We start from the raw sequence: 22,334 nt of genomic DNA on the forward strand, positions 1-22,334 counted from the left end.
TGGGAAAACTGATGTCCATATGGTGTCCATCTCAAAAGCACAATCAGATACACTACCCAGAAAAGTCAAAAGAGTTTCTCCTTCAGATTTTTCCACCACTCCCAGCCGCTCTGTATTAACTATGGTGAACTTCTTTTCTGGGCTCCATAACCCTCCCCATACTTGCACAAAGAATGTTTGTACACTGCTTAAGTTTATGAAGTCCACCAGGTGTTGCAGTGCCTAGAGCTGTACTCAGTACTAATCCAGTTGATTTCTGAATCTAACCTTCACAAATAAAAGAAGTATAAACTCCCATCTTTTGCTCATCAGTAATTTGCTCATACATTTTGGTAAATGCATGGTAGCTCTTAGAATCATAGAATCATAGAATCATAGGGGTTGGAAGGGACCTCGAAAGATCATCTAGTCCAACCCCCCTGCCAGAGCAGGGTCACCTAGAGTACATCACACAGGAACGTGTCCAGGTGGGTTTTGAATGTCTCCAGTGAAGGAGACTCCACAACCTCTCTGGGCAGCCTGTTCCAGTGCTCTGTCACTCTCACAGTAAAAAAATTTTTTCTGATATTAACCTTAAACCTCCTATGCTCCAATTTGTATCCATTACTCCTTGTCTTATCACTGGTCATCACTGAAAAAAGCTTAACTCCATCTTCTTGACACTCACCCTTTACGTATTTGTAAACATTGATGAGGTCACCCCTCAGCCTCCTTTTCTCCAAACTAAAGAGACCCAGCTCTCTCAGCCTTTCCTCATAATGATTTCATAAATGATCCATTGGCATTCAAATTCGAATTTCTCCATTCCTAAACCAAATTAATGGCTCACCAAGTACAACAACTTACCTAAGCCAAAACCTCAAACTGAGATAGCTAAAAAAAAAGAAAGCTGGAAACACAAACCAAATTTGACACTCAGAAAAATTAACTTTTTTTGTGATTTATTTTTACAGGCCACGTTCAGGTAAGTATTTTCCTTTCTTGAGACTAGAAGGCAGTGTTAACTTAACCTGGTGGAAATTTTTTTTCTCACTGTGTGTCTTTTCCAGGCAACCACGTAGGCAAAACTTTCAGTTAACAAGCACTTTGTGTATAAAGCAATGACACTTAAAGATTAGTGAAACTCTTAGAAAAATGTATATGGTCATCTTAGAACAGTATGACTAGTTGTCTAACAAATGAAATGTCTCTGATAGAATCTAAGTTGGATTTTGTTACTTCCCTTTTTCTCCCCCCAACAGACCATTCCATTCATCCTTTCCCTTTTGCCAACTGTCCCTCCTGGTGTTTGTTACTGTTTAACACAACAACATAGTACCTTAGTGTCCTTGGGCAACCTTTTATCCTGTCTCACTAGGATAATTGCTTGACTGAAAAATGTCACATGCTTGCTCAGTCAGCTCCTTGCCTCTTCTTCATGACTTCAGAAAGAGTCACTTTTGTATAATTTCCTTTCAATCCTCAAAGGTTTTCAGTAAACCAGGTCAGTAAGGCAGCTCTTATGAATAAATCCCCTTCCACTCTATTCTCAGTCATATGAGTATTACAGCAGGAGCAAAGTAGAGCTCTGTGAACTCTGAAATGACAGGTTTTATGGTGAATTTCATGGGACTTGAGGGATTTGATCAAAGAACTGATGGAGAAAATGTTCTAAGTATTTTAAATGTTTATTATTTTGCAAGAGAAAAAAGCTCAGTTGTGCATGTTACAGTATCTGAATTCCACTTGGAATGAAGGTCCTTCCTCCTCCAGTGAAAAGAGTCTGAGTGAGGATCAAAATCTGAAAAGTCTTCTGGAAACCTGTTGTAAAACATTAAGACAGAGATCCTTTACATTACTTAAACCATATCCCTTACCCTGGCTAGTTACTCATTTACTACATGTTCTTATTATGTTGAAATCTGGAATGCTTAAAATAGCTCTTCTCACAAGTGATCTTGGACATAATTGATGGAGAGCATGAAAATCGCAAAACCTTAATGTGTTGTGTTTTTAATCAGAGTGTCATGAAAAAAAAAAATCCCACCTGTTTAGTTTTGGGTCTTTTTCAAGTGATAGCAGATTATTACTTTCACTGCATTTAAATGCACATCTAGTAATTTCATTATATTTACATGTTAAAAACTCTTTCTACCATTTAATGCAATTTTATATTACAATACTAATGTAATTTTAGCACTAAATTCAACTCCTTTCTGAAATGCAGCATGGAATTGCTCTCCTTTCTTTTAAGTAATTTTTATTCTATCTCATTTTTAATAAATTCTAGTAAACATTAAGTATCCTACTGCTTCTTTCACAGAAGTACTTATATGACACTTTCATTCTGTTATTAGACTAATAATCTGACTTAATTATGAATTATGCCAAGATTATAAATTATTGGGTTGTCTTCAGAAAATGTAAATTCATTTTACATGCTTTTCCTTCTGCCTCTTTCTTAAATAGAGTTAATGTTCCAAGCTGGAACATCTGCTTTCAATAACATTCTTATGCATTTTCCCCAGCGAATGCACTTGTAGTAAGTAATTTCTCTTTTGTTCACAGTTATTTCAATACTTTTTCTTCATCTTTGTTTCAGAATTATAAAAAGGGGAGTTCAATCCCTTGTCTATGCGATGCATTTCGGTGTTTTCCTTGGGATGATGGAGAGAGCTTGGGGTGTTGTGCAATAGCCATTCGTGACATGGGATGAGATGTTCACTCAAGAGTGTCAAGTCTGGATGAGATTTGTCACTACAGCTATAGATTTCCAGGAGGGTGAAAGAAGAGGTTCCATAGTAATTCCCTTGAGTCTCCTTGGTAAAAAAGTTGGAAAAAACCCTGGAAAACAGTCACACTGAAGCCTGCTTCTGCAAGCGTTTTATGTTGTGCATTAAGAGGGCACTGGTGCACCAGCGCAGAGACTTTTGTGTAAAGCAACATCGTGTCACAAAAGCACCTACAAAAAAGAAAGGGGATCTACTCAAAGTAAAGAATTAGTCCAATAAAAATTGCTCAGCACTCTGATGGACCAAAGTAAACCCCAAGTTTCAATGTCAGGTGGGAATACAATACTACACAACTTTACTTAAGAATTCCTAAGTTTTCTCAAACAGTCCTTTCAGAAAGATCATAGAATCATAGAATCCTAGGGGTTGGAAGGGACCTCGAAAGATCATCTAGTCCAACCCCCCTGCCAGAGCAGGGTCACCTAGAGTACATCACACAGGAAGGCATCCAGGCGGGTTTTGAATGTCTCCAGCGAAGGAGACTCCACAACCTCTCTGGGCAGCCTGTTCCAGTGCTCTGTCACTCTTACAGTAAAAAAATTTTTCCTGATATTCCTCTTAAACCTCCTATGCTCCAACTTGTATCCATTACCCCTTGTCCTATCACTGGTCTTCACTGAAAAAAACTTAACTCCATCGTCTTGACACTCACCCTTTACATATTTGTAAACATTGATGAGGTCCCCCCTCAGTCTCCTTTTCTCCAAACTAAAGAGACCCAGCTCCCTCAGCCTTTCCTCATAAGGGAGATGTTCCACTCCCTTAATCATCCTTGTGGCTCTGCGCTGGACTCTTTCAAGCACTTCCCCGTCCTAAAAGATGACCCAAATTGTGTGCACGTGCATTCCCAAAAAGGAAAATTTCCCACTCAAAAGTATCTAGAAAAGTGGAATTGCTCACGCAGAAAGGGGTGAGGACTCACTCAAGAAGTATCAAGGAGACATTCAGAAGAATAATCACTCACCAAAAGAGACGATGCTCAATCCCAGGAAATTTCTTTGGGTGATGTTGCAGTTTGAAGGGAAGGGCTTCCAATCACAGACCTGCTGCTCCAAGGAAAACTACACCAAGAGCTCTCTGAGGGGGCCCCTATTTTATGGCCTGGTTGGATCTGAACTGTGGTCATCTATTGGTCATGATCCCGAGGCTTAGCCTGGTGTGAGGTGCTCCATTGGCTGGGTACCCTGTCTGCTGAGCAGGGGTCCCACCTCCTTTTTCCCACCACTGCCCCACTGGGGCAGGAACATGAGCTGGTCTGCAGCTAAGCAGGGTGCTGTGGCATTCAGAATGTATAGTGCTTGTCTCGAACAATCCAAGAGATAAGTGATGGACTTTGGCACTCATCTGTTGTCTGTCTTGTGGCATCTGAGAGGTGAACAACATTTGCTGATGGACTAAAGAGATGTCTCAGCAACCCACCCAACCGTTTGGCTTCCCCTCCTGCAATGAGTACCTGAGAACTGGGGAGTTTAGTGTGGGACATGCTGAGATTGGAGACAAAGGAGTTCTACAGCTGGCACTGGGAGCAGAATACCCAGTGATAACCAGGCCTTGATATGAAAATCACCGACTTAGCAGGACAAGACAAAGAGTGCCGGTCTCAAGCCACTTCCTAGGACCAAAATTCCACTGCAACATACGAATCCTGTGGTGCCAGTTGTCTCAACCTCCTCTTTTGTAATGGCTGATCTCATCAATTAGCCAAACAAAGACTACATAGCCCCTGGCATCATACCTGCCCCCTGCTATCTCTGATGAGCATGGAGAAGATAGAAGGATTTTCTCCCTTATTCAGGGAGAAAAGTGGGGGTGCAGTGAGCAAGAACTGTAAAAAAATCTGGGACACTATGGGTGCAGTGAAGCACTTCCCCACCAGGAACCACTTTCCCACCGACGACATCGCTGGACCGTGGTGGTAACTGTGCTCTCGCCTGCTGTCCTCTGTATCTCTGCTTTCTCCTTTCTTTTCTGTCTCTGTTTTCCTCCCTGTCCTATCCGCTCTAGGGACTTTGTTGTGTTACTGTAATAAAAGTTTGTTGTGTGTGTGACATCTGACCTCTTTTGCATCTTAATTTCACCATTTGGAATCATCTTTAAACTTCTTCTTAGGTCCTGCCGGGCAACAAAGGGTGCAGCTGCGGTGCGGCTCATCCCAGGAGAGGGACGGCAGAATCCAGCCACCCCAGCCTGCCACTGTGGTGAGGAGTGTTGGACAGCAAGGGGGTTCTGCCCCATCTCTCGTAAGACCGCACGCCAGCCCCAGTGCCTCTTTGTGCACCCGATGTTGTGTTACCTTTGTTTTGTCCTGGCAAGATGGTAAAAAATTGCCACGTACCCGAATACCGGATGGTGACAGGTGCACACATGCAGCACACCAATGGTGTGAAAATAAGGGTGTGAAAGAGTCAGTGGGGCAAAACCAAAGGGCACAAGAGAGTGGTTGGTGCCCAGGTTAAGAGCCCTAGCTCCTGTCAGAGGGACAGGGAAGGGTGCTACAGTCCTGCCACGCACAGTGACCTGTTTTCCCATGGCACAGAGCAAAGGTACACGTTCCTTTCACCTCTTCCCATTTCAATCCTTTTTTGTTGTTGCTGTTGTTAATTTCACAGAGAAAAATCAAGTACAGCAGGTATTTCTGCTTCATTAGAAAAGGAAATGGAAGAAGCTTTATGGTTGCTCCATCTGACCAGTCGCAGTGTCTCTGGAGGGTCTTCAGAGTTAAAAGATGACTAAGACATATTTCTGTCCCTTGTACACAGAAAAGTCTTCCAAATCCTCTTTGTCCTCACACCTGTGTCAAAGGTAATAAATAAGTCAGGCAGAGAGAAAGGGTCAAGCTGAATGTGGCTGTGTGTACACACTGACTTTTCATGGGATTCCAGGAACTCTAATGTATAAATCTGAGAGAAAGCAAAATGCAGCCCCCACCCCTGCCCCAGACAAACATAAATTGGATTTAATGCATTTTTATTTTTTTTGTGTATTAGCTTACAGTGAACATAACTATGCAAATAAACCCCAGAAATAATTTACAGTAAAGCCTGAAAGTGCCAATTTTTCTTTCTTTTTCCTTTTTATTTCTTCACAGCTTCCACACCAAACTTTTTTAATAACCTAGATGCAGGCTAAGTAGGCAGTTGCCTGGGGCAGCCACAGCTTTAGTACCTACATCTTCTTTGAAAAGAGCTTTTTGTTGAGGAGAGTAAGGAAATATTCAGAGCAGCAATCACTGAGCAGCAGCTGCTGATCCCCCTCCTTTCCATGTACTGTCCCAGCAGGATGAGCAAATTAGGTCTTTAGGCCCTGTCTCCAATTTCTCCTCCCCTTCCCTCCAAACATTACCAGCTATTCAACCCAGCTTTCTCCCTAACTTTTCCATAGCAAGAAACAACTTTAACACAGCACTCTTGGAGAGGGTAAATATGATTTTTCTATATCTTTAAAGAATCACATGCCAACACAAGATCTAAGTAAATATTCACCTTTCCTGAAGACCTTCAAAATGCTGGAAATTATTCCTTTTCATTTAAATGCCACACCATTGAGATCCTGCTGTGTTTTCTCCTTTTGTTCTGCAGTCAACCAAATTACTTCTTTGTCCAGGCCTACACTCTAGAAACTGTCACAAACTGTAATATTGGCTTAAAACTACTTGTAGCATTATCTGCTAATGAATCCCAAATCTGTTGGTGTCTATTTATCACCATATATTTGTACTATATCATGTGCTTTTAAAGTTTGAATTCATCTGTGTTACTTCATACCTGTTGCAGTCTTTATGGTGTATTACATTTTTGAAGACCTTAATCTAGAAATACTCATTATTCAAATATCTTGAATTTAGATTTTCTGTTGTTCTTCTTTGCATGTATAAGAAGAAAATTAAAGAAATAAAACATAAGACCAATGAATCAACTGATGTAAAAAGTGTTAATATGAGATTTTTTTTAATTTTCCATGAAAAGTGGGAAATGAGAGTCCTGGAAATTTTGACAGTTGTTTGCATTAAAAATGGATCATAGACAACAGAAAGATTCAGAGAGTTTCATTGCATTATTTGGATAACTTCCTGAACAGACATTTTAAACTTCCACTTTTATGACAGCACAGTGTACAGCATAAATGAATTATCTTTACAACTCATTTGTACCATGACCACCTGTTCAGTTCTTTCATTTTCCATTTAAATACCAGGAGTTAGTGTACTCATCCCTTCTGGAAGTGACTGAAATGTCACATTCCCATGGAAAATCAGAATAACAATGAGCAAATCTGGAGACAGTAGCCGGCCCAGCTGATGCTTTTGGTATTTTTGATTTTCCTTTCTTGGTAACTGTTTCTCCATTTTATTTTTCAAGAAACTAAAAAGGGTGATTTGCAATTATACACCACATTTCCCTCCAATGTTGCTCTCTTTTGTTGGGATTAGAATTTTACATAAAGTGTTAATGCTTTTTACTAAGAAGCAGGTTAATTGTATAATCTAGTTTCAATTAGCTCTAATAGAGTGCATGTATAGCTTCAGAGTCTATTGTGCATATCCTCACATAGAGGGGGAAATGGACTAAAAGCCATTATTTTGATGTCCTGATAAATTATGTTCCACATTATGTTAGATTAACAAAAACCATGACTAATGTCCCATGTACACATGAGCTGTGACAGCATTTCTGAGTGTTAATAAATCTGAGCCCTGGCTGATGTCCATCTTTTTTTTTTTTTGGTTTTAATGGTAAATGCAAATTAAGTCCACATCTTCTCAATTAAACTCAGAAATTTACTTCTAAATGTTCAAATCTAGCCATTATCGTTGGCAACCTTTATAGTGTAGCTCTCTGGACTGAATCAAAAATAATAATAAAAATAAAGTGGTGATTATATCTAGATTGGGGCCTGAAGGCACTTTTTCTTCCTGAAAACACTTTGCAGTCATAATAAACAAATTAATGGCTACAGACAGCACTTGTTTGAAGCACAGTGGACTTGAAGACACTGAATTTGTTTGCAAACTTAACCAGTGTTCAAACCAAAAAGAGATTTTTCTGTGTGATAGAACATAAGTATCAGGAAATTATATGACTTATTTGCTATAAAGAGGAAAATCTTAGGTTTTGCAACTGTGAGATACTACTGAGATCAAGAACATGGAAGGGTTTGACATGGAAGGGTGATGAGAGCACTGGTGTCTAAATTAGGATGTGGTTGTCTGCAACCCTGTAAGACACATCAAACAGCAATTAAAAGAGTAGTTTAGAGCCACTCCTGTGGTGCAGTCTGATCTGTTTCCTACTGCCATGGTCCTAGGAGGACCATGATGTTTTTCTTAGACACTTTCCTTCTTTCTCCTGTGGATCTGAGCTGGAAACATTCCTCCAAGCCTGGATGGTACTTGGTTTGCAGAAGCAGTTACACAGAAGTGAGTGCATAAAATGGATGTCACAGCCAGGGCTGCCCACACGAACTTTGGACCCAGAGATGATGTAGATCCAAACATAGTCAGTGCAAGGTAGAGGGTTTACATGGTACCTGGACTATTTGGTTTCTGGAATGGCTCACTCTACACAGAAAATAGCATTTTCCTTACCATGTGCTGTTGAGTTCAGAATCACAATTTAATGGCACTCTCTTTTGTTGTCTAGTAGCAACTAGATGTAGTCACCTAGTAGGTGACTACAATCCTAGAGATATGTTCTTGAAATATCTACTGATTCCCAGAGTCCCTGTGCTGTAAAAAAATGTAACAGTGTGGGAACAGAGGACAGGATCATTTGTTGGAGTGGCAGATCATTTCTTGCATTGACAGGACTGTAGTGAATCTTTGCATAGAGTGAGCAAACATCAAGATCTTTCATTTGGTGCAAATGAGTATACAAAGCAGGACATTTTATACAAGTTGAGAACAGGATTTTGAATCTACAGCTGAAGCTATCCTAAGTGGAAACATGATTGTGGCATAGGATGCAGGAATTGTTCTTCCTGCACTGTATTTTGCAACCCAGACTTGGGACAGAAAAGATCAGTTCCTTTATGGTGCAGTAGACACGGTCAGGCTGCTTTTAATAATCCAAATATTCTGAGTGTGTCATACATGAAGACATAAAAAACCACAGTGCCTTCAGTATAATCATTTGGCAATGCTGAAAGAGACTATTTTAATGGGAAGGTTAAAGCCCTACGAAATCTCCTGATAAGTCAATTAATCTTATGTCTTAATATTTGATGATTTACTGATGGCATACACTGACTTGTTGTTTACTATTATTTTGCACCTGACATTAGTGACAAATAAGTGTTTTTTTTTTTAACCCAAAGCATTAGGTCAATTATTCATATAATCCCCCAAAAGGCTTGTCTGTGAAACATCTTCATATTCTATTGGTAAATGATGAACAAATTAGCAAATCGAAGCTGACAGAATAATACTTCAGGAGCTATTCTTAACCATTTTTTTAATGTCAAAGTGATCCTAAAAATATTAAATAGTAATGGGGAAGAAGGATAAGAACACAGTTTATTCTATGGGCAAGTATTTTCAGCTATTTAAAGGATAAGAAGTCAAAAACAGATATAACTTGAGAGTTTAAACAGTAAATACATCCTGCATGTTGTAGAGGCAGCAAGTTTCTTCCAGGCAAAGGTCCAAATTATTTTCGGAGAGAGCATAGTGGTTGGTGTTTAATTATTTGACTGATCTGGAACCTCTGAAGGGCTTCTTTGTGTGCATTGGAGAGAACTCTAATTGAAGCAGACAATGAGCAGGTCAGAGCTTACGGAGTCTGATTAACTGCATCACCTGCCCTGGAATTATTGTTACTGTTCTTGAGACTTTCAACTGTTAGAGCTTTCCTCAAGAGGTACATATGTAGTTTTCCAAGAAGGCTTTTCCTCTCACTATGTTTAAGTGTCTAAACATTACCTAAACATAGACTCATCACCTCTATCTGGGGAAAAATAAAAGTCTAGAGGGGGTGTTTCAACTCCTCCTAAAATGTGTATCTAAGATGAATTGTACTCTGAAGGGGTCATTTATCACCACTGGCTTTAGAAGAAACCTAGGGTGATTAATAACTTACATTTAGACATCTCTTGAGACAAAACTTGCCATTGGTATGTTTTCATTTCAAATTTCTTTGTATGTGTTCTGGTTTCACTGGGACAGGATCAGAAGCCAGCCATGGAGGGCAGGCCAGCAGGAGCCCCAAGTCAGCTGGGAGCTTAAGTCAGAGAAGCTGCCCCAAGAGGATTAACAGGGGTATCTCACACCACTTACCTTAGGCTCATTCTAGAGAGGGAGGTGTGCTTAGGATGGGCAGTTTCATTTCCTGGGGCTTCTCCCTCTTGGTCTGCTGCTCCCTCTGCTAGTCTTGAGGCCTATGCTGAGTATAAACTTATATACTTATGTTAGTGTTTGTATTAGTAATATTATTTTCTTAAATCTGTTTATATTTTGACCCATGGGGCTTCTATTCCTGATTCCCCTTCTTGACTTGGGTGGGTCAGTGGGTTTGTTTAGACATGCTTCCATGTGACATAAAATGAAATAATTTTGAATACTTCTATTTTATTCTCATATTACATATTTTTAAGTCTTTAAGTCTATTAATTTTATGAACTTCCCTCCCCTTTTCCAAACCATTTTTACATATTTTATTATAGATCTTACTTCCTAAGTTAGGCATCATAGATCTAGCACAGTAAAATATTTAAATGCTTAATAATCACAGTCTAGAGCTCTAAGAATTAATGAGTTCATTCTTCTGAATCCAAGCTCAGCTTTCTTTTTATTCCTTTTTTTTTTTTTCCTGTCAAACCTAATAGGAATTAGAACTTCCTAAATTTTGGTCTACAAGCCTATATTTTTTTACTGATTTAAAATTCCATATTGCAGTCTATGGTGCTAGTCCAATTTTACACTTTTATGCTTTTTATAGGAGCAAGTGATTACGATGTAGGTTAAAGTGCATTAAAATTATGGTTATATCTAAAGTTGTGACAAATTAGGTAAGGAGATGAAAAGGGAATTCTTCAGGGCAGAAAGGACAGACTTATATGATGTAGGTGAACTAGATACAACACAAATATTTCCTCTTTTTTTTTTTTTTTTTTTTTTTTTTTTAATAGAAGGATTTCAGAGTCATAGAAGAAAACTTCCCCTGGAAGTCCTTCATTAAAAACAGTTCCATATAACATTTTCTGTTTCAAAACTCTAGAATATGAGAAGCAATAGCTTCCCACCACAACCTGAAGTGAAGGATAGCCAAAGTAATTAACTCAAATCCTATTTAAATGTTTAAAATAGAAAAAGGTGACTGCAAGTCTATTGGAAGCATGATTTGTTCAACAGCATGAGTAAAAAATAATCACCTCTCACAGCATTGAAGAAACAAAGTCACAGTGTTGCTTTTTCATGCATTGAACAGTGGAAGGAAGAAAGACCACCAAGTTTCAGTTTTATTTGAGGCAAGGAGGACAAGAATGAAAGGGCTTAAAAAAACCAACAACTAATCAAAACCAGAAATCAAAGAAAACTGGTATAAATTCTATAGCAGTTAGGACAAGTTGTTTTATCTGCCTTTTCTATGTAGATGCATAAGTCTTCTGATAAGGCCTGACTTTTCTGCATGTGTATGTAGTACCTAACTCACTGTATCTTCTAAATGATGTTTTAATAAGAACACTAAACTGTTGTTCTAAAACCTGCATTGAAGCCAAATTTTGGATTAGTGATGTGTCCTAAATATATTCTAGAGTAAACTTTGATTTTGGAAATTTCTGGGTTAACTTCAAATAGATTGAGAGAGGTGAGGTTTCTACCTTGTGTTTGAGCATCTGCAATGAAAAACGGGCACAAATTCTGTAGGTCCCAGATTATTCCTTCTTCTATCACCAGATGAACATTACTGATCATTATTTTAAGTGTCAGCACAATGCTGCTTTATTTTAGTCAAACTCCAATGACCAAAAGCATATTTCTGATCTTTCTGATCTGCCTTTGGAATTCTTCCTGTTTCTATCAGCTCAGGAAACACATTTCACCACTCACTGCTTCATGATTGGTGACCTAGGGACATCTTACTATTCAGTTGTTTTGGGAGAACTGAAGCTGCTAGACAAAACTGCGTGGGAGGGATTCTGATGCTGGAACAGAGTTTTGCCATATTTTGCTGGAGTTAGAAGCTCAATTTGCTCAAACAAGCCTCAGGCAACAGTCAGGATCTTATACAGACTAATTTCCTCTTATTTTTTGTAGTGTATTATCAACTCTCTTTGCCTTTTCTTATGCAAAGTAAATTGAAATTCTCATTCTAATTTTTTTAATGGTACAGAATACAGGCAATTTTGACTTCTAGGTTCCCACAGATGTTCTTTATGCTTTATTAGTTTATTTCTGGGAACTGTGCTGATGAAATGTGTTAGGAGTGTGTTACACATCAGCACTGCCATCATGTACAGGTTTATGAGTGTGTGGTATCCACCATGTGCATTGATTGATTCAAGACACCCTGCAGTACCACAGTTGTTTCATAGCTAAACAGAACCTGAGGTCACTAGAAAGATCATGGGCAAATAGTTTAGAGTCACAGTAACTGTCTGTGTATGTGACCCTCTGTTCTGCAAGTGAACCTGTGGTGTTTTCAGTGTTCACTTAAAAAAAAAAGAAAAAAAAGAAAAAAAAAATTATTTCATACTCTGTAGAAAGGAACATGACAAAGACTGTAACAATGTGGAAGGTTTGAAAGAATCAGAATGCCCTGAACAGTGTAATAGGGAAGTAACCCTGATAACCCTGACAATTCCGAGGACAGAAAAAGAAGCAGGAAGGTAATTTTTGTTCCTGCTTGCAAAACTTCTGAATTCCTGTTCAAAACCAAAATGAAATTGAAGAGTTCTTGAAACATTTTTGTGGTTTGTATTTATAGTGGAAAAAGAAAAAATGAAGTTACCAAAAATGATGGTGCTGCAAGACCCATGATCAGGAGACTAGTAGGTTGTAGAAGAGAAGGAGTTTGTAACCCTGTTCATCTTTCCTGATAAAAAGGTTGCACCTCACTATCCTACCTCTCATATTCATATCTTGCTTATTCTCAATAATAAGCCAGAATTCTCATCTGAACTTAAGAAACCAGTATATAGAGCAAAATTTGCTGCTGATCAAGTTGGAGAATACAAAGTATTTTAATTGTGAAAAAAAGTGTGTTTCTGCAATCAAAAACATTTTGCTGAAAATTCTCTGTATCTTCTAAATCTCATAAAGTCATCACTTTAAAGCTACATGGAAAAACATAATTCAAGCTGTCATTGGAGAATACTGTATTGAAGGGATTAAACACTTTAAATATGTGTACTGTCACATTCGTTTTATGAGAACCTGAGTCTGAGTTTCAATGAAATAGAATATTCACGGTTTAGAAAGTAAATAATCTGGAAACTACGTTTTATTTTATTAGTTCACAATTAAAAGTCAGCAAAGTATTTGTGTGTTAGCTGTACTTGAACTGTCTTGTCCCAATTACTTGCACTTTGGGGCCCTTTACCTTTTATAAGCAATAACATTTCATCTTCCAGTATACATCAATATAATATCAATCTGAGTGTGAACTGGAGATCTTTTGTTTTAACTTCTGTTGACTAAACATAGTAGGATCCTTATTGAAGCAGCTTCATTTATTTGAGAAGGAAATTATATTTTAAAGGTGGATGAAAACTGTTATATTAAAAATAAAACAGTGGTCAATGACAAAGGTAAGACAATATGATCTCAGAATTTTTGTCTTCTCTTGTAAAGCCTTGTTATGCTTGAGCCCCAGGAGACGACCCAGCTATGCCTAAGAATTTATTGCTCTTAAACAAGAATTGTGTCAAGGACACCCACAAGTTCAAATTAGCTTGGACTGTTCAGTAGACAAATCAGCTTGATTATTGTTACACAATAGGTTGATTCCCACTGTGGTTTTGGGTTTGGGAGTTATATATAACATTTGTTGTAATAATTGATTCTCACTGTTATATTCAGCAGAAGAAAATGTGGAAACTATTCTGTGGAAAGACATTCCATTTGTTGCATTAGGCAGAGACACGTCTCATAAGTGTTGATCATATAACCCGAACATTGAATGAAGCAGGACCATGGTCTTTATGAAAGAATCTTAAGAACACATGGTCCCTCCCCATTTATGAAAGAGTCTAACCTCTTAACTAGAAATATTTAATTTATTCTCTTCACGCAGTTCACTTTTTTGAGAGGCTTTTCATACACTATTCACAGGAAAACTTACATGCACACATGTGTGGTTAGGCAATCTCTGTGAAGGTTTAGTAAAATGCTGAAAGCTTGGGAAGCTCTCAAGTATTTTATTATTGTGCTCTAGACACTAATGGCAATGGAAAACAACAACAACAACAACAAGATATAACACTATAAATAATTTAAAGATGCTCTCTCAAAGTTGTGGGCATATGAGTTAACTCATTATGAGTGAAATCATTCTTATGAAGGGACCACTTAGACAACACCTTGATACTAAATTGTTTAGTTTTTTTCATCTCACTGACACCTTAAGAATTAAAAAAAGAAGACTCCAACCCATGGGTTTGATATTAAAATTATGTCAATTATTTGGAAAATATATGTCATATAAAATGTTGTTGCATATTTAATAAACACAATAAAATGTTTTTGAGTTTGTTTTATTTTGCATACAAAGGGCATTAGCACTAGCAATCTGTTAGGAGGTTGAAATATTTTAATGAATAACACATAGAACTTTAATGGAATTCTTTATAATGATCCTAAATTTATGGAAGATTTTCCTTAAAGTTTTGCATATGTCAGCTAAAAAACCACTAGAAGTAGACTGTAAAGAATAACTTGCAAATTTATATTTGGTGTTGAATGATTAGTTAAAATGGAATTAATTTCTTAGAATTACCATTATTGAGGTAATGCATGACAATCCAATAACAACTTAGCATTTATTCTCTGTTTCTTATAACTTGTCACACTGCAATTCAAAAGTACTCATTAGTATAAGGAAAATTCAGTCATGGAGACTAGGAAAGAAAAAGAGGTTTTTTATTAGGAAATTTACTGACAAACTATAATTCATGGGAAAACAGTTATCTTGTTCAAGCATTCCTGTAATGCCACTTGAGTCATCTGGAATAACAGATATCAAACCTATATCATTGCTTTGGTGTTTGCAAGGCAAATTCAGTTCTGGACACATCTTAAGTGGCATGTACTACTTCCTCCAAATTGTATTAAATAGTTGTGGACTGTTACACTCCTGTAATTCAGCTCATTTTGATGAAAAAGCAATCACTTCTAGCAGATTAATGCAAAGAGTGACCATAATCACAGTAGGTTAGGTGAAGAGTTTATTAGAAAAACACAAGCCATTTAAATTAACCCAAATGACCAGCATGTCAGTTCAAAAGAAACATGTGCTTTAATTTGTTAAGCTGTAACCTTTGCTATATTAGAAAAATACTTTGACACAAACACTTTACAAATGTCAGCAGAAAATCCATACTCCATTTCTTCACATTGGTTTTGTGACACAGTGTTTGCTGATATTCGTCAAGGGATAAGTTAGGATTGATTTCCTTCCACCCTTACTCTTTTCTCTTCTATTACAGGGAATTAAAGGGCAAAAATGACCTGTTGTGTTTGTTGGTTTTTTCACAGGCCATTCATATGGATATGCTACAGTAGGTAAACTTAGCTGCTGCCTGGAACTTAAAAGGTCAACAGAATCTCACAAAAAAACTTTGAACAGTAACAGATAGAGAAAGCCAGACGATGCTAAGATTGAGGAGCAAAAGTAATACAGAAATTGGAAGAGCTGATGTGGAAGGATATTCTGAGGCATTTGCTCCTGTGTCTTTTCTCTAGATACTGCTCCTGTGTATTTACACACCAAAATGGAATTGCTGAAAACAGCTTGATTTAAAGAATCAGTAATATTTCTTGCTTTTGGATAAAATGTGATTTTCCTAACTCTTTTTCCATCTCTCCCTTTCAAACACTTTTGTCAGGGTAAGATTTAAAGATTATATTTGTACACTGAAGGTTTGTTCCCCTGTTGAAAGAACATTGCCCTTTTGCTAATGGATCTTGAATATAAGAAGTAATAAGTGGTTTTATTGAGGTTCTATCAAGAAACTGCAATGAGAAAGATTACTGTCTTTCACAGCATAAAAGATGCAAACCAGTGAAACCATATTTCATTTAAAGGTGGATCTTACATGTTTACTTCCTCATTGTTTTTTATTCCCCAAGAAATATTGTGGTCAAAATGAATACTGAGAGAAGATAACTCAGACCCTCAAAGACTTATCAAAACTGCAGCAATTTGAATGGACTTCTGCCTTATTACTCCGTAAGAATTTCTGGAAAGGTTCTGTGGATATTCCATCTAAAGGATCTTTCTTTCCTCTATTGACAAAAATAGGCATTAAGAGCCTTCTGAACAAGAGGTGTGGTAGATGAAGATACAAAGGGGTCTGCAAAATACCTTTAATACAATTATTAGAAGTATATGTTTTGTGTTTGGTTTGTTGTTTTTTTTTTAAATAGGCTAATATAATAATGTTGTGCATATGTCTAAAATGACTAGTGAGAAGGAAGAACATTTAGAGCTCACCCATGCTGAGATATGTTATGTCCTGCAGCTTTTGGGCTGGAGAGAGGGAATGATTACTCCTTTCTAAACATTGTTGGAAATTGGTAGCACAGATTCTGCACCAGTCTCTCTGACATAAAGGCCTCATGTTACCAGGTATGTTCCTTCCTGATTGGAGAGAGAGACACCATTTGTGTATGATTTACTGAAAGATTTGACTGTGTTGAGCATGGGCTAAAATTAGGAAAAAAAATCAGTCCTTTCTGCTGATGTACATGTGTTCAAAGGAATGAAGCCTCTTGAGTAACCTGTGATAGGATAAACCAAAGGAGGTTCCCACTCCTTGAATGCGATGTTTTTTCTATGCAAGAAAAACAGCCAGGAAATATAATGTACATAAAGCAGTTTGCAAGGAGTTTAGAGGTCATCACAGACAGCACACTGCTCCAGGTGACTGCTGCACAACTGAATGACTTTGATTTCAGTTCAAAGAAATGTGATCCTTTAGCTTTCAAAACCATAAAGATAACAAAAAGTCTTAGTGGGAGGTATAATTCTATACTTTGGTTTCTTGAATGTAATTTTTCGCAGTGCAGAATGGGCCTTAAAAAAGGGGATACTTACTGAAAAGAGAGAAAGAATTACTTTGCTTCTTGCAACAGAAAGTGATATAAGGAATTCCAGTGCCCTTTTCAAGAGAGCAATGGACCTTTGCAAAAAGTTTACTTTCCTTGAAAGACCAAGCAGCTGAAGTATTTCTGTACATTACCATATTGCTTAATAGATGTCACTGATGTGATACTTGAACCTTTTTGATTAAGCTCCTGTTGAACTTTAGATTGCAATAATCAACAGTCTGTACAATTTAAATTTTAGATTATTTAAGAAGTCTTCAGAAGCACAGACATTATAATATGAGATGATTATTGTCGTTGTTATGAAAGAGGCTGCTAAATCCAGTGGGAATGTTCATCAGTATACTCTAATCAGCAGCTACGGAGAATGCTTAATTACAGTTATTTAGGTGACATGTTGATGTAGTAGTAGTGGTGTTGCAAGCAGAAATGTTGCATGAATTAGCACTTGTAGCCATGTGAGAGGATATTAAAAGGCATCAATATCAATGTGGAATGTCTGATTATGTGGCTGTTTATACTAATCTGTCTTGCTATTAAAGTACAGTCCTCAGTATAAAAGACCATTTGGCTTACATTTGCTCTTATCTTTGATACTGATTCAAAAGGGAAATTACTGAATTGTATTTGATTGTCCAGAATTAAATGTTCATAGTAGATTTTAATAGTTCTAATGAATAAACTACATGAAAGAAAATAAAGTAAACATGTAGAAAATTCTATTAACTCCAAGATTAATTTTTAACATCATTTTCCTGATTAGATTAGGTATCAAAACTACTGTGTAAGAAATTATGATTGCATATCTTTATATATTTAAGAATGTTATGTTGCTAAATTCATATAACTTATTAATAATAATTGGTTTGGGTTACAACTTAATAGCTTCTGGACTTCCAGTCTTTTAAGAATTAGGTAAATCTCCCAGTAATAAGTTTCACATTAACCTGTGAAATTTTTGAGACTTACTTATTCAATCCACAAATTAATAAAGGTTTTTATATCTACTTTTCATGTAAACAAAATAAATTTTCTAGCCTGTTAAATGCTAATCTTTTACTATCAAATTTGTGCTCCATTTGAAACCAGTGTTAAATATATTACAGTCTAAGAATTTTTGTTTTTTGTGTGTTTTATTCACAATTCCAGTTCACTATTTATATCATTAAATTTTTATAAATTAAATCTTTAATCCTATTATTATAAATATATTTATTATTTATAGTTATATAAACTATATTTATTATTACACATATAATTTAAAAGGATCTGATGACTAAGTCTGAAATTTTCTGACAACCATAAATATTAGGACTGTTGATTCATCATCATGATTTTAGGTGTGCATTTGTGGCATTTTACAATAATTCATAGAATTTACTCTACACTAAGTTGGAATATACCAACTGTCATGACTCTCTAGAGCTTTCTTTTCCATTAAGCAAATACATACCACTTGTAAGATATTTGCTGATATCTTAATCTTTTTTTCTTCTGGGGGTGTTCTTTAAAGCAAAAAATGTTCCATATCATGCAAAGCAAAAGTTTTTCTATATTCACATACTCAACTCAGTCTTTAGGGGGATTTTTTTTGCCCCCATCATATGATTAGCTGTACAAAGGCCTTAATTTGTCAACTGCATGCAGACTAGCTGAGCATGTGGAGCTGAGACTGCAAAGTGAGTGACATGTTCTCACAAGCTACTAAATGCATGAAACCTGTTGCAGGAGAGACAGAAAAGCTGCAAACTCTCTCTACCATTTTGACTACCTGCTTACTGAGGGATTATAATTAGGAAATGTACCTAATTGATAATTTTGACTGTTCAAAACCTTTAACCCTAGTCTTTAAATATGTTTGTTTTCTGGTTTTCTTTTTCATTGAAATACATATACAAAGTAGTTTATTAATTTCACATCACTGTTCAAGTTCAAAGGTGGCTTGTCTAAAATAAAAATAAAAGTATTTCTTCATATGACATTTATTCATACATAAAAGGTTGAGAAAGAGGGAGAGGACAAGTATTTCCTTTCTTTGCTCTATGTGTTTATTCCTGACGTGACCTCTGTTGAAGAAAGAGGTAGTGAAAAATTGATGGATGGAACAATGAAGGTCAGGTTCACGTGTGTACTGACAGATACAAAATGATTTCAAACAGAGATTTCAAATAGAGAGAGAAAGCTGTTCCATACATTGTAGAAGCACAGAATGGCTGAGGTTGGAAGGGACCTCTGGAGGTTATCTGGTCCAACCCCTTGCTCAAGCAGGGCCACCTAGACCGAGTTTCCCAGGATCTTCTGCAGATAATTTTTTAATCAGTCCAAGGATGGAGACTCCCAAATCCCTCTGAACAACCTGTGCTAGTGCTCAGTCATATTCAGAGTAAAAAAAAAGTGTTTTCTGATATTCAGAGGGAAACTCCTGTGTTTCAGTTTGTGCCCTTTGCCTCTTGTCCTTGCATTGTGCAACATGGGAAATAGCTTAGCTCTGTCCTCTTTATACTCTCCCTTCAGGTGTTTATATACATTGATGAGATTCCCCCTGAGCCTTCTCCAGGCTGAACAGTCCTGGCTCTCTCAGATTTTCATTATAGGAGAGATTTTTCTGTCCCTTAATTATCTTTGTATCCCTTCATTGAACTCTCTTCAGTGTGTCTATGAATCTCTTGCACTGGGAGCCCAGAAGGGAAGGCATTACTCCATGGGAAGGGACAACTCTTCGCTGCCAACTCTCTGTGGGACAACCCACTGCTGGAACACCTCTACACTGGGACATCTCTGTGCTGGGACAGCCTCCCTGGGGACAACCCTTCACAGATCAACAGATGAAGGGTGACTCAGCCCTGTGTCACTTTTTTTAAAGAGCTCTAGTGATACAGGGAACATAATAAACACTTAATACCAAACATCCTAATCCTTGGGCTCCCTCTATGGTCCCTGTGACTCCCTCTATGATCTTTGTGGCTTCCGCAACGGAAGAATCAGACAAGAAAAACAATGTGGTGAGGGGACTCTGCTTAAATCTATGTATAAGGAAATAAAAGGACCAGAAAATTGCTGGAACTTACTCCTTGTGCAGTACATTAGTTTTTAAGACAGACAACATGATTTTTCTGCCAGGTAGGTTAAGGATTGAGCTCACTGTTAAGAGGTTTGAACCCATGTTCCTTCTCTGCACTTGGGATGAAGGTTTGAAATCACAGTCCCCACTTCTCACCTTGTTATGGAACATGCTTCTGGGAGAAGACATCAATAGGAAGGGATTCTGATAATGTAACTGTCTGATTAAGGGAAGTAAAACCTGTGTTCTGGTTCTTTATTTTATTTTAAAATTGTAGTCTATTTTTTCTTTTGTTTCTTTTTTTCCAGCTTTGTATCCAGTGACTATATCAATTTTCTGATACTGCAAGGAGGAGGTAACAGTGACTCTCAATACTTGGGAATGAATACTTGGGAAATCAAGTTCTGTTAAGTAATTTTAGAAGCTGGACATCACATAAGTGGAGAAATATGGTGGAAAAGCACTCAAGTTGCAATGTTTTAGAACAGGTAGGGGAGCTTGACTTTCTAGAACACTGTGCATGCAAGAGACTTCCAGTCAGACCAAGAAAAACTCATCAAATTCCGCCAAAGTCAGGCAACTTTGTAGACCTTTCAGATTACATTCTCTGATGGATATATCTAAATCTTGGTGCTAAGTTCAAGGAGATTTTGAAAGCCACAGAGAAGATCATGGGAGTGCAAGAAACCCAGTTATGCTATGGTTAAAAATTGCAGGAGGTTGTATTGTTAATCTAGGTTTTAGTCTACTGACAACTATTCCTTTTACTGTAGCTAGTGGTCATACTCAACCTAGATTGGTAAATAACTGTCCTTTCAGGAGTGCTTGTTTTTATAATAATGTTCTAACTTCTCCACTCCCTGATCTCTATGTTGTGTGATTTTTTTCCACAGTGGAGAAAAAAAAAAATATTGTTACTTTGTCTGTGTATACTAAATTATTATTAAATCATAACTTTATAAATATGTGTCCATGAAAACTTAGAACACTTAGGCTAAATGTGCTTTTATTCCAAGACACTGAGAAAAAATATGAAAACTTGAAGAAATGACAGCCTGTCCTTTTCTTTGGAAGTCTTTTAAAATAGTTAACTGGAAATTCTGTACTGTACTTTCTGTTTTCACCATGGTTGAATATTTGCCTGGAGACTTTTGAGCCTTCTTTCTAACAGCTTCCAAATGACTTCACTGTTCAGTATGTTTCTGAATCTTTCGGTTCATTAAATCGATAATGTAATCATAATGTTAAATTGAGTCTCAGATTTTAATCACCAATTTTACCCTCTTTCTCTACCAACATTATTTAGTTGGGTCTGAAAATTTAAAAAGCAAGAACTGAAATGGTCAATGCAGAACAAATAAGAGAGAGCCATCTCCCATGCATGTTTGTTAAGGGAAAGATTCAGCTATATAAATCATGGTTAAAACATAATGGACTCCAGATGCTACACAATCATAATGTGTTTAGTTTCCAACCAGAAGACAATCACACTGAAGAAGATACCTATTTAAATGTCTTTATTTCTCCTTTGTACAATTACTTAGGTAGATATGAAAATCTTGTTGAAGGATGTTATTCATGGTTGCTCATTCTACCATTATTGACTCAAAGTATTCAGAGTGCTTTCTGTATCAACACCATTGTGTATCTGTGCTAATCAAATATGATCATATGTAAACTACAAGTTTCTTCTTGATTATGGTGTCTAATTACCCAATGTCCATCATGTTCTAAATTCACATTTTTCAATACTGTGGCTGGATATCTAACTCTGTATTAAGGCACAAGTATCCCCATGAATTCTTCTAAAGCAGGCCATTTTTAAGATTTACATTTGTGTTTAAGCTCAGACATGTTACTGCTTCTTCAAAGCCAAAACCACTGTGTTGACAAACTATATAAATTGTTGCCATAGGTCCCATTAATTATTGTATAGGGCAATCAGTATTCTGAGACAGCACAATGTTCATAATTTACTAAACATTCTCTTGCTATGCACACTCTGCAAACATACAACTGTTTGGTGACTATTTGGTTTTTAATTCATTCTCTGTGGCCATGATTCAGTAGAGAAGAAAGAAGAAAAGCACACACACAGAAGCTGTGGAACTTCAATAACACCATCTGGAACTGACAAGCTTCATCAAATCGAATTAAATGTTAAATATAAATTATTTTTAATCATAGTTTTCCCTATTTGCGTTCTGCTTTACAGATATGGCCAGAATGATTCAGTGATTAC

This window comes from Apus apus, chromosome 3, assembly GCF_020740795.1.
Source record: "Apus apus isolate bApuApu2 chromosome 3, bApuApu2.pri.cur, whole genome shotgun sequence".
Taxonomy (NCBI): domain Eukaryota; kingdom Metazoa; phylum Chordata; class Aves; order Apodiformes; family Apodidae; genus Apus; species Apus apus.